This window comes from Amblyomma mixtum, chromosome 1, assembly GCF_055824585.1.
Source record: "Amblyomma mixtum isolate Tamu chromosome 1, ASM5582458v1, whole genome shotgun sequence".
Lineage (NCBI taxonomy): Eukaryota > Metazoa > Arthropoda > Arachnida > Ixodida > Ixodidae > Amblyomma > Amblyomma mixtum.
This window is the reverse complement of record NC_143012.1, coordinates 137,195,024-137,208,876: the sequence shown is the minus strand read 5'-3', so window position 1 is coordinate 137,208,876 and position 13,853 is coordinate 137,195,024.

Sequence of the window (13,853 nt, the reverse complement as noted above, 5' to 3'; positions counted from 1 at the left end):
CAGCTTTACTCAAGCTTTGTCTGAGATTGCTGCGAGTCAGGCAGTTTGTCATCCCCCACCTGCTGTGCCGCCAGTGGCAACTTCACTTCAACCGTGTGCTGAAAGATCGATTGGCCCATCATCTTCCAATATACCGACTCCCGTGCCACCTTTCGATAGCGTCCCAGTTAGTCTCCCTCGCAGCAGTGTCTGTACTACTGATGTGGAAATGACCTGCTCTACACAGAAGCGTCGTGCTTCCACCTCTCCCTCTAAGACCTCCGTTCCCCAGTTAAAGACTAGAAAAGGGCCTGCTAAAGTCTCCTCGAAGTCTGATATGCTAAAGGAGGCGGTTTCAGCCTCTATTCTCGACTAGTTATCATGGCTGGTGTAAAGGTTCTACAATGGAATTGCCGATCTCTTGCTTCTTCTCTTACAGATTTAAAACTTCTTTTATCTTCTCATAATTCAGATATAGTGCTCTTACAAGAAACTTGGCTCTCCTCTGTAAAATCATTTTCATTAAATAGGTTTCCTGTTTTTCGAGCGGACCGCATACAGGGTAGGGGCGGTGGGTTAGTGACCCTGATTTCTTCAAAACTGTGTCACCGCGCATCAATTAATAAAAACGTTATGCTTCCTGACTGCGAGCTCTTAGCTGTTGATCTTATTTTGCCGCACTGTGCTCCTGTCACAGTTGCTAACGTATATTATCCAGCAGGAGTAAACAGAACTGACCACCTGGACAGCTTGCTTGGCAACTCTAATAGGGTAATTATTGCTGGAGACTTTAATTCACATCACGTTGTCTGGGATACCTACACTGACTCTCATGGTCAGATGTTATGGACATGGATGTCGGCAAATAATGTGCGCTGCTGCAATTGTCGGGCCATAACCTTCATCCGTGGAAATTCGAGTTCAGTTCTCGATTTGCCTTTGGCAGCAGGTGGGGTAGGTATAGGGGCATGGTCCACAGTTGACAGTGGTACGTCTAGTGACCACTTGCCAATTATTTTCACTATCTTGGTGCGCTCACTCCATGGGCAGGGTTCTGCCCGAAAGTTAGTTAATCTTGCAGCCTACAAATCGTCTTCGCGCTTCCCTTTCATCTGATGTTTGTTCCAACGGAAACGACAGGGCTCAGCGAGTGTTTCATTCTGTTTTGAAGGCTACAGAGAGTTCACAGTTCATTGTGCGGTCGTGTGTTAGCAATAAATCACCATCCCCATGGTGGAACGCTGCGTGTGAGACAGCCTTCCGCCGTAGGAAAGCAGCATGGAAGAGACTTTCGCATAATCAGAGTCCTGCTAATTGGATCAACTATAAATTTTTCTCGGCTTCGTTTAAGAGAACAATAGCAAAGGCAAAGGATGACTACAATCAAAATTTGAATACCTATTTGTCAGCCCCAAACAATAGGAAGGCTCTGTACCGTTTTATGGAACGGAATATCCACTCCTCATCAATGCAGTTAACAAGCTCGGGTGTACTGTCTCCACATGAGGAGAAAGATGAGTTAGAGCGAATCGCACAAGGGCTCGCGTTACGCTTTCAGGAGCAGCGCAGAGTGCCCCTGTTCGACCCCTTCCCCTGCTCAGACTATGTGGCGGTTGATAAATCAGAACTACTAACTGTAGTTTCTACGATGCAATCTTCGGCTCCGGGTTTGTACGGTGTTACGGTCGGTATGTTGAAAATCTTAGCTGAAGAATTCACTCAGGACCTTCTCTATCTGGTCAACGCTTCATTGGAAGCTGCATGGCTGCCGCACTCCTGGAAGGTGGCGAAAATAGTATTATTTATTTATTTATGTACATACTGCAGACCATCGTTAGGTCCAAGCAGGAATTCTCTTAAAAGATTCAAAAAAAGGATTCCATCTTGATAACATTTGGCCGATAGCTCTAACATCCAATTTGGTAAAGCTCGTGGAAAGAATTGTGCACAGGCGCCTGTCAAAGCATGTTTCAGAAATTAATGCATTGTGTCCAGCCCAGATTGGCTTTCGCCGCGGATGCTCAATATGGTCTGCCCATGTTGATTTAGAGAGCAGAATCCGCCTTGCTATGCGCAAAAACGAAGTCCCAGCGTTAGTGACGCTTGACATTGCTAAAGCATACGACAGTGTTGAACATTCTATCCTTCTCACGAAATTGTCAACACTACACCCGCCGTACTACGTTTATGCGTGGATCCGTGAATTTTTAGCGGGACGGCAGTTTTTTTGCACTGACGGCTCCTTCAGTTCAGACACCTACGCCAAGACCAGAGGTGTGCCACAAGGTTCTGTGCTTTCGCCACTTCTTTTCAATATTCTGATGTGTGACATTCCCATCCACCCTGACGTTACAGTTTACGTTTATGCAGATGACATTGCCTTCTTTGCCTCGGCAACCGACATCCATGCCCTGTATCGTTGTCTTCAGGCTTACCTCAATGCTCTCGAGGTTTGGCCTAATAACATTAATCTGGTGTTAAATGTGCATAAAAGCAGTGTGTTAGTTTTTCAATCTAACATGCCTTTATATATATCGTTACAATATCGCACGGACAATATACCGCAGGTGGAATCCTTGCGGTATCTAGGCGTAATTTATGATGCTAGTATGGACTGGCGGCCCCACATCAAGAGTAACGTTGAGAAAGGAGAGCGTGCGCTGGGTCGGCTACTTCGAATAAGCAATAGGAGATTTGGCATGCGTCGGGACACGCTCCTACTCCTTTACAAAGCCTATGTCAGACCCATTTTGGAATTTGGCTGCATACTCTTTTCTGGGTCCGCCAAATACAAGGTCCGTCCGTTGCTGCTGTTAGAAAGGCGTGCCCTGCGCCTCTGCCTTGGCCTCCCTCAGTCAGTTACCACCGCAGTTCTGTACCTGGAGGCTCTTATTCCCGACCTTAACTCTCGTTTTCAGCTATTAACTGTTAGGACTTTCTTACGGGCATTTGAGTCTGCTTCTGGTGTGGCTACACCTATTTTTTAGTCATCATTGGCCAAGGTTTCGCCTCCCTCAGGTCATTTTTACTCAAAACCTTTTATCGGTCATTGGTATAGATCTCAGTTCTGTGTGTAGAGTAGGTTCTGCAACGTCCCGTGTGGATATTGCTTTTGATTATATTTTCCCACCTAATGCAAAGCATCTGCCGCCCAGGACCCTACTTAGTCTCCTCTCAGAACACCTTGACTCTTTCCCCCACCACAGTGTGATTGCTACAGATGCGTCCGGGGCTGGCCAGAACGCAGCCGTTGGCATTTTTTCTGAGGATCTCTCTTGGAGTTATTCACTTGGAGTCCCGGATTACACTCCCATATTTCTAGCGGAGTTTATGGCTCTTGGGCTGGCTGCTTTAAAGATTCCCCCCAGTGTCTCCCAGGTGATCTCCCTGTCAGATTGCCTCTCTGTGTTGTTGGCGCTGGATTCTAAACGGGACGATCTATTGAGCCGCTCATTGAAGTATTTCATTCCTAGATGGGTGAAAGCGGTGCGCTTCGTCTGGATCCCAGGTCACTGCGGTATTTCTCAAAACGATGCTGCAGACTTTTTAGCAAAATCTGCTCTCAATACACCGGTCGCCTGTAACGTCCCTAATCTGATCCTTTTCGGAATGTCTCGCTTTCAGCGCTATCAGCATATTACCACTATGTGCAACGATCCCTTGCTGTCTACTATTGACTACCACCATCTCACGTACCCATGGAAGGTTCGTGCTTGTAAATCCCGGCAGTGTGAGGTTGCAATGACACTCCTGCGGTGCAGAATTCCCCGCTTAAATCTTTATTTATGCAGATGCGGGTTCAGTCCCTCAAACCTTTGTGCGACTTGTGGAGAGGTGGAAACACTGGAGCATTTCCTACTCTATTGCCGGAGGTTTGCACTTCAGAGAAGGACGTATCTCGAAATTCCACTTTCTCGAATGGGACTCACTTTGTCGGTTCCGCTTCTTCTCTCCTTCGGTGCTAGCGCCCGAGGTTTCGCATTGCATCAAGTTTGCGATTTCCTCCACAATTACATAATTGCTACCGGCAGGTTCCCTTGCTAATGGTACCCAAAATGTCCGCATTGCAAAATCATTCAGAATTTTTTCTGGTATTCAATTCTCTAATCTTTATGCCGGTTGTTTTCTTTTTCATTCATTTCTTCCCGTAATTTCTTTCAATTCCATATTTAATTCCTCGCAATACGTACCCAAAGTTAAATCATTAGCTTGGCACCAATTTGCCTTCATTGGGCTCTCCTCACTGAACCCTGGCCAATCCCCCGTCGTGGGTATGTGCCATGCCACCAAGGCTACAACAACAACAACAACGAACAGCGAGCTTCGTCAACCTCTTCGTGCGCCCTATTCATGAACCACGGAACCTCGTCGTCGGCTTCTCACAATAAAAATGTCAACTGCAGCGGCTAGTGCGCTAATATACGACACCACATGCTGCGTTCGATGGCCTGCGCAGCGGAATCTCTGCTCAGGGCCCAAATACACAGCTTTCAACAATCCCCATCTCACCGCCCTAGCTCACACTCATAACACACCGAATCCGACATCTAATGCAAAACATTACTACGAACGGAGGCACTTCAAAGAATTTTCCTTGTGTCAACAGCTCAAAAGTGGAGACCTGCCGAATCAGACGCCGCTCACTTTAATTCCGCTGAGTACACAGATTAATGCGGGTTGCCGCTAGCCGAGGCTAAATTCTATCACCACACAATTAATGATTCATTGCGTGCCACATGCAAAAAAGTCACTGAACGCCCGAGAACAGCACTTCGCAATCACGTCCCACTATACACTGCTTTATGCCTACGAAACAAGCCAACAGTGCTGTGTTTTTCAAAGTTTGACAATTTCGACTTTTTACCTAATTATTCTTGTAAAAAAATATAAAATAAATGAAATAAATAAACAGCGAAGTTTGGAGTCGAACCTTGGCCCCTTATAAAATGGACAGGAGCGCGCTTCGTACTACACAGCCACGACGCGAGGCGGACGGATACATTTTGCTTGTTTTGTTGCAGCGGACTAGTTTCGTACCTTCGGCAGCGTTAACTACTATGTATGAAACCGAGTATAAACCACTGCCAATTTGTAGCTTCCGCTGGAAAAACGCCTATACAGCATATCATCTGGGTGCCAGCTCACGCAGGCGTAGCAGGAAACGAAAGGGCGGACAGCCTTGCTCGAGGGCTCACTTACCGAGCAGGCTTATCGGACGCCCCGGAGTTACGGCTACTCACGTGCGAGGGAGGCTACGCAGAGACCCTACAACTTTATAGGGGAACTAGATTGAGGTATCCACCACCACACAGAGCACTGACTAGGGAAGAGGCTGTAGGATGGCGTAGGCTACAGACGAACACTTTTCCTAACCTGTACATATACAGCAAAATGTCACCAACGCAATTCAGATCAGACTGTCCCTGGTGCGGCGGTACACCTACACTCTATCACATTACCTGGGAGTGCGAAAGAAACATAGCATTCCACAATTATCAACCACCGAGTGAGGAGCAATGGGAGAGCTGTCTCTCCAGCAGCGAGCTCGAGGTCCAGAGGGCCTTGGTACAGCACGCTGTTGAAGCGGCACGACTCAGTGGAGCCCTGGACTGAGGGCCCACCCTTGCTCGAAGACTCAAGTCGCCAGCGCCCAAGCAGGACGACCAAGAAGTCTTCATCTCCGCGAATCTCTTGAAAGAGCAATAAAAGTTTTCTCTCTCTCTCTCTCCTCCCGATGCGTGAACACATTCCGGCGAGTTTTCGCGGCGCTGAAAATGCCACATGGACGCCGTACTTATTGGCCACTTTCTTGAGTTTGTGAGATGTGTGGTGTACGTAAGGTACAATTTCCGGCCTTGACTGCTTTTTATCTTGAGGTCGGTTGTTTTCCTTGCTCCCCTTCAGCTTTTTCAGCAAGGACTGCGTCACGGATCCAGAGAACCAGAGAAGCCGGGAAGTCTGCTTTCTGCAGCCTGGACACCTGAGAAGCAAAGCTGGCGTGCATGGCATGGTGGCAAGACTTCTTTAGTGCGGATGCTAAGCACTGGGAAGCGATAGTCCTCTTAACGATCTTAGAATGGTTCGAATGAAAAGGCAACAAATCTTTGCGCGTGGACAGTATCGCCAGCAAACGTGTGAAGGGTGAAAGGTTAGGGTGAGATCTAAAAACTGTAATTGGTTATTTCTACTGGGCAGTGAAGGTGAACCCCATGCTGTTAAGGTCAGGCCTGCTCGAAAGAGAAGCGTATAGACGGCAAGCCCTGACTATCTGATTGCGAAGTGCTATTGAAAAGCCGAGATAGGGCAGAACGTGAGCTTGTGGAAGCCTTCTATACCAAGAAGCGAGGTGATAATTGCATTAGCGGCACATCAGTTGTTCTTCGCCACAGTGAAATGCTGTTTCTTGATGTATATCTGTGAGAAGAGAATGTTTGTCAACTGCGATTAAGAGCATGGATAAGGGCAAAGGCTACATAAACGTTCTCGGACGGTAGAATTTCTTTGGAGGAGAAATTCTAGAGGCCCGTGTACTGTGCGATGTCAGTGCACGTTAAAGAACCCCAGGTGGTCGAAATTTCCGGAGCCCTCCACTACGGCGTCTCTCCTAGCCTTAGTCGCTTTGGGACGTTAAACCCCATAAACCAAACCAAACCGTTCTTCCTTGAATGAATCCTGTTGAAAGTGCAGCGCTCGTCTTGTTCCCTTACTTGTCCGTGTTACCGTTTTGCGCTCTGATATCTTTCAGAGGGAAATTGCACAGCTGGTTCTGTGTGTAGCTGCGCGTCTGCCGTGGCGCGAAGAACAAACAGACGCGTAGCGCGCCTATAAATGAAGGGGCCCGAGCCGCCATTCAAGCTTCAGAGAAGCGCGCCCGCTCCACTCCCGGGTCAACGCCACTCGCCCAGCCACGGACCAGCGAGGCAGCGTGCGCCAGCCTGCGGGACGCCACCGTCGGGATGCCCCGGTCGTCGGACTGCCACAGTGCCCCAGTGAACAAATTGTGTTTTGTTTGTTTGCCTCTCTCTTCTATTAGGGCACTTTAGGTTGCGAGGCTTTTTGTCGTAATTTGATGTCTCTAGTGTTACTTTGCACGAATTGTATTGTAAATCACGTTCTATGTGCTCGTACATCCGACTGTGAAACCGTCTATATCTTATAAACTTTGTTTTGTATCTGAACCTTCTTCTCCGACTCATTCTCTGGCCTGCGACCGGCGAAAGCTGGGCACCAAACGACTGCACCCCTTGTTACTTGGTAACTGGTTTCTGACTGAGTTTGCCAGGCTGAGTCGAGGGCATCTCCTTTGAGACCGAGACCTCTACCCCCAGACGCTCTGAGGGCGTCTGGGAGTGCACGCATAAATGCGCGAATAGGTGACACGAGGCTTTCCTCTTCGCTATCTTGGACCAAGTTCTTCATGCCTCGAACAGCAACGATAAAGCAACATATCCGCTTATCACCCCAAACCAATGGCCGCACAGAACGCTTCTGTCGGACCCTTTCGCACATGCTTTCCGCCTGCATTCGACTGACCATACCAACTGGAACTCTTTGCTCCCATTTCTTACCTCTGCCTACAATACTGCACTACAGCGAACTCGCCCTTTTTCCTTGTTGATGACCAGACCCCTACCTTTGTCATGGAGTCATCTTTCTTTTATGTCCCCGTCCCCTCTTAGCAAGCTTCCACGAACAATTTACTTCCCGCCTCGCCCATTGCCGTGAACTTGCCCGATTGAACACAGAAGCCTCCCAGGCCTCCTGCAAACGCCGCTATGACCTTACCCACCGTCTAGTGTAAGCATAAGCATTGTTTACAAGGGTAGACGTGCAGTCTAGTTGGTGAACCATGATTCCTTAAAACAGCGCAAAAGATAAGGACACAGAAAGAAAAGACACACACAGCGCTGACTTACAACTAAATTTATTCATGAAATATATATCTGTATATACATTGTGCCCGAACCTTATCTTCATTTGCCTATATTCATCATCATCTCCTATCGTCGTCTTCGTGGCGTTTTCGGGTTTTATATTTTTTCAAATTCGGGGGGTAAAAATCGGGCGTTATTTTTCGGCTTGATAATAGGGGAAAAATCGTGTTTTACGTGGAAAACTCCGAAATTCGGGTTTTATCGGGTTAAATTTGAAAACTAATAATTTATTCGATTTGCTCTAACCGATAGGTAACAATTAGGGCTATATTTTGGGCTGCTTTCAAGAAAGTATTCCAAAATTTGGCGTTTCTTTGGTAAGTAATTATTACTCACAGTGAGAGGCAACGGTCAGCTTTGAGAAAAGAAACATTTTATTCACGAGGGCTGGTCATCGACGTTCTACACGCCCTTATTAACATACATAATCATCTGCATGCGCAACATCTCGGTTCCCATCCGAGACCTGTCTAGTCTCTGCAGGTACTTAGCTGAGAGAACGTTCGCTCAACGTCCCGGCTGCCATTAGCTAGGCACAACAATGACAACGCTGCATTTGCTAGCCTTGGGTAACGCACAGTTGCGTCGTTCCAATAGTCCATCGCTTCAACACCTTCATTTGTGGGGCTTGCTTCCAACAAGTACTGGTTAAACTCCTCGCGAAGCGAGCCTACGTCATCCATCACGGAAATAAAGAGAGGTCGGTAGTCATCAAACGACTGACTCAGCAGCCGCTTCTGGAACGGATCGAGTACGGCTCCGAGTTTCCACAATTTCATAGGCACAATTGTTTCACAAATCGGGAAAAATCGGGTTTTACCCGATATTTTAGGAACACGTTCGGGGTGCAAAAATCGGGTAAAATAAAACGAACAACCCTACGTATACGCCATTCCTGCCGGTGGCAATAAAGCTATAAAGCTAAGTTTGCGGGGATACAGTGGCGGCAACTGACAAAGGACAGGGTTAATTGGTGAGACATGGGAGAGGCCTTTGCCCTGCAGTGGGTGTAGTTAGGCTGATGATGATGATGATATATCCAACATTTTGCTGCATCATTTCATCAATGATCAATGTTTTATTTCCTTTTCAGCCCTCCAAGTTTCTCTATCCTGATAATTCCCAATTGTGGGTCTTGTTAGTGACAAGTTTCCGTCTTCCCTTGTTCCAAATAGCAATGTGTTTTATTCATTTTTTTCTTACCTCACCATCACTGTATATGTATTGTTATTATTTCTGCTGGATAACTGAAACTGCATTTGTGATTGTTCTTTTTGTCGACTGCCCTGTCCCTGTGTATCTCTTCTTGGTTTTCTATTGCATCAGAAAAATTGTAATTTTCTAATTGTCTCCTCTTCCCCAATTCCACCATATTCATGTCTGTTCCATTTACTTCAGGAAAGAGAATTTCCAACTGCGAGCATGTATTGTACTTTCTTTCCTCTTGTAAGAAAAAAAATTGCCAACTATTACGTTACTTCCAAATGCGAAATTTGTGCGCAGCCCATCAGCTGTTCCAGCTTTTCGATAGATTGAGGCAAAGAATTCGAGCAAGACATGTGTAGAGTGACAGACAGCTTGGTATTTTTCACACATATTCCTTCTTCAAGAAATATCCCACTAACAGTTCTTGATTATCATGAAGGGAGCTTTGTGGACGGAGAAATAGATGGATATATGCTCGACTTGCTGCACCAATGTCTGGTTCTCAAAGACGAGGTCTGCGCAAGTATTTCGCAAGGTTGTCACAGCTGTGGGAGAAGTTACGAGTGAGAGGAACGGGATGTTCTCCCGAATAAGTGGTAAGAAATTCCCGCTCATCTTTACATCTACATTAGAGTCCCCACCCACCCTGCCACCCTGGCAGGTGGCAGCGTTTCTGGCACAATGTTGTCAATGCCAAAGCATGCAGCGGATATCTGTCACTACCGCCGCCATATAGCTTAAAGCACGATTGAGGTGTCCACTGTTCCAAGAGGGCAGCTATGCGCCTTGTCTCTGGTTCCGGTGTCCACCGAGATGTGTGAGACAGATACTACGCATTTCCTTTCCTCAAAAGAAAATCCCGAAGACACTTTGGAAATTCTAAAGTCTGCTTGGCGAAAGCCTTGTGATGAACCCACTGCCGCTTCCCCGAACCGCTGGGCGTGGAATCAGTGGGCCGCTTCGGAGCCATGTGTCTCACTCACTCGACTGCAACTAGACGTCTGGCGAAGGAGCAGCTGTGCAGCTGCCACCGCCGACGCGCGGGCGCTCGTTCTACCGCTACTGTGTGACGTCACGGTTGCTATGCACAGCTACGCCCCCAACCGGTGCGCCGGTTGCCAAGGTAGGGGATTAGGTTGCGCTTTTACTTTCTCCTTTCTAAGCTCCCGTTCCATTGCTTTCGCATCTTAAAGGGTGTCCACTGCTGGTTACAACGGACAACGGCAATGGCGACGGCGACGCCGCGAAACGCAGAAACGGGCGCCAAAGAGCTGCGCTCTAAAAAATGCCACCGTGACAGCTTTACTGCCGACTTCCAGTGTCGTGTATCCTTCATGTGACACAAAAAAAAAAGAGATTAGTATTATCATCATCATCATGACATGAATAGGATTGCCGTAATTTTTTTTCGGTCTAATACAGTACGCTATGCTAAACAGACTTTTAGCACAACGCGTACCGCTCGCCGCCAGTGACAGCGCCAGCACCAGAGCGCACGGGCATACGGCGCCAAGTGCCTGCACGTGGGGCCACAGTGAAGTCTGCCTATGCGAACAAGCTCCGCTGCACCTGTGAAGTCGGCTGCACCATAATGAATGGGAGCATATTTGACGTCAGCGATATCACATATGATCATCGCTTCGCGAAAAGCGTTACAAGCGGCCCAGGGAAAACTGTCGCGCAACTCATTATCCTGAGGGATCATGTGCAAAAACACTAAGCATCCTAACCCAACGTTTTCGGACAAGGTTATAAACGTTCCCATAACAACAAGCCGCTTTGTTTACGACATATGGCCTTCTGTGGACACTACCAACGCTACTACGCTACGCTCAGACACAACTCAAGTCTGCAGAGAAGCTCCACCCACAATTAGGACCGCAGGCCCGAACTCCTCCTTGGCGAAAAGTGGGCCGCTGTTCAATATCTTTCTTGCCTCTGGCTTGCTTGATTTTTATGCCTCTGACTTGCTTGATACAGTCAAACATTAAAAATGGTTTTATTCACTGCTGTGATAGGTCAGCGGAGAAATACAAGACGCCGCGGACAGTGGCTCACTGTTACCTACTGTTTATTTATATTTTTTTCTGCTGCAACTCTACGTTATGTATCTACCTTAGATTGATTGTAAAACATTTTATTCGCCGGGAAGAGCTTGGCAAGAGGTCGCGTTAAGTGGTCGAGAGTACATAGCCCTCGACGACTTTGTCAGCCCACTCCACCGCCAAAACTTGCGTTCTGGGGTCAGAGCTAGCCAGCACGGTCTCCCACCGCTCGAGAGAAGGAGCTGTAACTAGTTCACCCGGAGGTGGCTCTATTTTGCAGCCCCATAGGATGTGATGGTAGGTAGCACGTTAGTTGTAAAACATTTTTATTCGCCGGGAAGAGCTGGGCAAGAGGTCGCGTTAAGTGGTCGAGAGTACATAGCCCTCGACGACTTTGTCAGCCTACTCCACCGCCAAAACTTGCGTTCTGGGGTCAGAGCTAGCCAGCACGGTCTCCCACCGCTCGAGAGAAGGAGCTGTAGCTAGTTCACCCGGAGGTGGCTCTATTTTGCAGCCCCACAGGATGTGATCGTAGGTAGCACGTTAGTTGTAAAACATTTTATTCGCCGGGAAGAGCTTGGCAAGAGCTCGCGTTAAGTGGTCGAGAGTACATAGCCCTCGACGACTTTGTCAGCCCACTCCACCGCCAAAACTTGTGTTCTGGGGTCAGAGCTAGCCAGCACGGTCTCCCACCGCTCGAGAGAAGGAGCTGTAACTAGTTCACCCGGAGGTGGCTCTATTTTGCAGCCCCACAGGATGTGATCGTAGGTAGCACGTTAGTTGTAAAACATTTTATTCGCCGGGAAGAGCTGGGCAAGAGGTCGCGTTAAGTGGTCGAGAGTACATAGCCCTCGACGACTTTGTCAGCCTACTCCACCGCCAAAACTTGCGTTCTGGGGTCAGAGCTCGAGAGAAGGAGCTGTAACTAGTTCACCCGGAGGTGGCTCTATTTTGCAGCCCCACAGGATGTGATCGTAGGTAGCACGTTAGTTGTAAAACATTTTATTCGCCGGGAAGAGCTGGGCAAGAGGTCGCGTTAAGTGGTCGAGAGTACATAGCCCTCGACGACTTTGTCAGCCCACTCCACCGCCAAAACTTGCGTTCTGGGGTCAGAGCTAGCCAGCACGGTCTCCCACCGCTCGAGAGAAGGAGCTGTAACTAGTTCACCCGGAGGTGGCTCTATTTTGCAGCCCCATAGGATGTGATGGTAGGTAGCACGTTAGTTGTAAAACATTTTTATTCGCCGGGAAGAGCTGGGCAAGAGGTCGCGTTAAGTGGTCGAGAGTACATAGCCCTCGACGACTTTGTCAGCCTACTCCACCGCCAAAACTTGCGTTCTGGGGTCAGAGCTAGCCAGCACGGTCTCCCACCGCTCGAGAGAAGGAGCTGTAACTAGTTCACCCGGAGGTGGCTCTATTTTGCAGCCCCACAGGATGTGATCGTAGGTAGCACGTTAGTTGTAAAACATTTTATTCGCCGGGAAGAGCTGGGCAAGAGGTCGCGTTAAGTGGTCGAGAGTACATAGCCCTCGACGACTTTGTCAGCCTACTCCACCGCCAAAACTTGCGTTCTGGGGTCAGAGCTAGCCAGCACGGTCTCCCACCGCTCGAGAGAAGGAGCTGTAACTAGTTCACCCGGAGGTGGCACTATTTTGCAGCCCCACAGGATGTGATCGTAGGTAGCACATTAGTTGTAAAACATTTTATTCGCCGGAAAGAGCTTGGCAAGAGGTCGCGTTAAGTGGTCGAGAGTACATAGCCCTCGACGACTTTGTCAGCCCACTCCACCGCCAAAACTTGCGTTCTGGGGTCAGAGCTAGCCAGCACGGTCTCCCACCGCTCGAGAGAAGGAGCTGTAACTAGTTCACCCGGAGGTGGCTCTATTTTGCAGCCCCACAGGATGTGATCGTAGGTAGCACGTTAGTTGTAAAACATTTTATTCGCCGGGAAGAGCTGGGCAAGAGGTCGCGTTAAGTGGTCGAGAGTACATAGCCCTCGACGACTTTGTCAGCCTACTCCACCGCCAAAACTTGCGTTCTGGGGTCAGAGCTAGCCAGCACGGTCTCCCACCGCTCGAGAGAAGGAGCTGTAACTAGTTCACCCGGAGGTGGCTCTATTTTGCAGCCCCACAGGATGTGATCGTAGGTAGCACGTTAGTTGTAAAACATTTTATTCGCCGGGAAGAGCTGGGCAAGAGGTCGCGTTAAGTGGTCGAGAGTACATAGCCCTCGACGACTTTGTCAGCCCACTCCACCGCCAAAACTTGCGTTCAGGGGTCAGAGCTAGCCAGCACCGCTCGAGAGAAGGAGCTGTAACTAGTTCACCCGGAGGTGGCTCTATTTTGCAGTCCCACAGGATGTGATCGTAGGTAGCACGTTGGCCACAGTGTTTGCAGTTTGGGTTGTAAAGATCTGGATAAATGTGCGCGAGGAGTGATGGGGTGCGTATCGACCTCGTCTGTAGACGACGCCACGTAACCTCTTGTTCTTTAGTCAGGCTTTTGTTTGGAGGGGGGAAAATTCTCCTCTCTAGTTTAAAATGATTGGTGAGATCATGATATGGGATAATGGAGTCCTTCGTGAAATTCAGGGAGCCAGACTCATCCACTGCCCGGTCGACGAAACCTCGGGCTTTATTGTGGGCTGCCTCGTTCCCCGGATTCCCCGAATGGGCTGGGACCCATATCAATT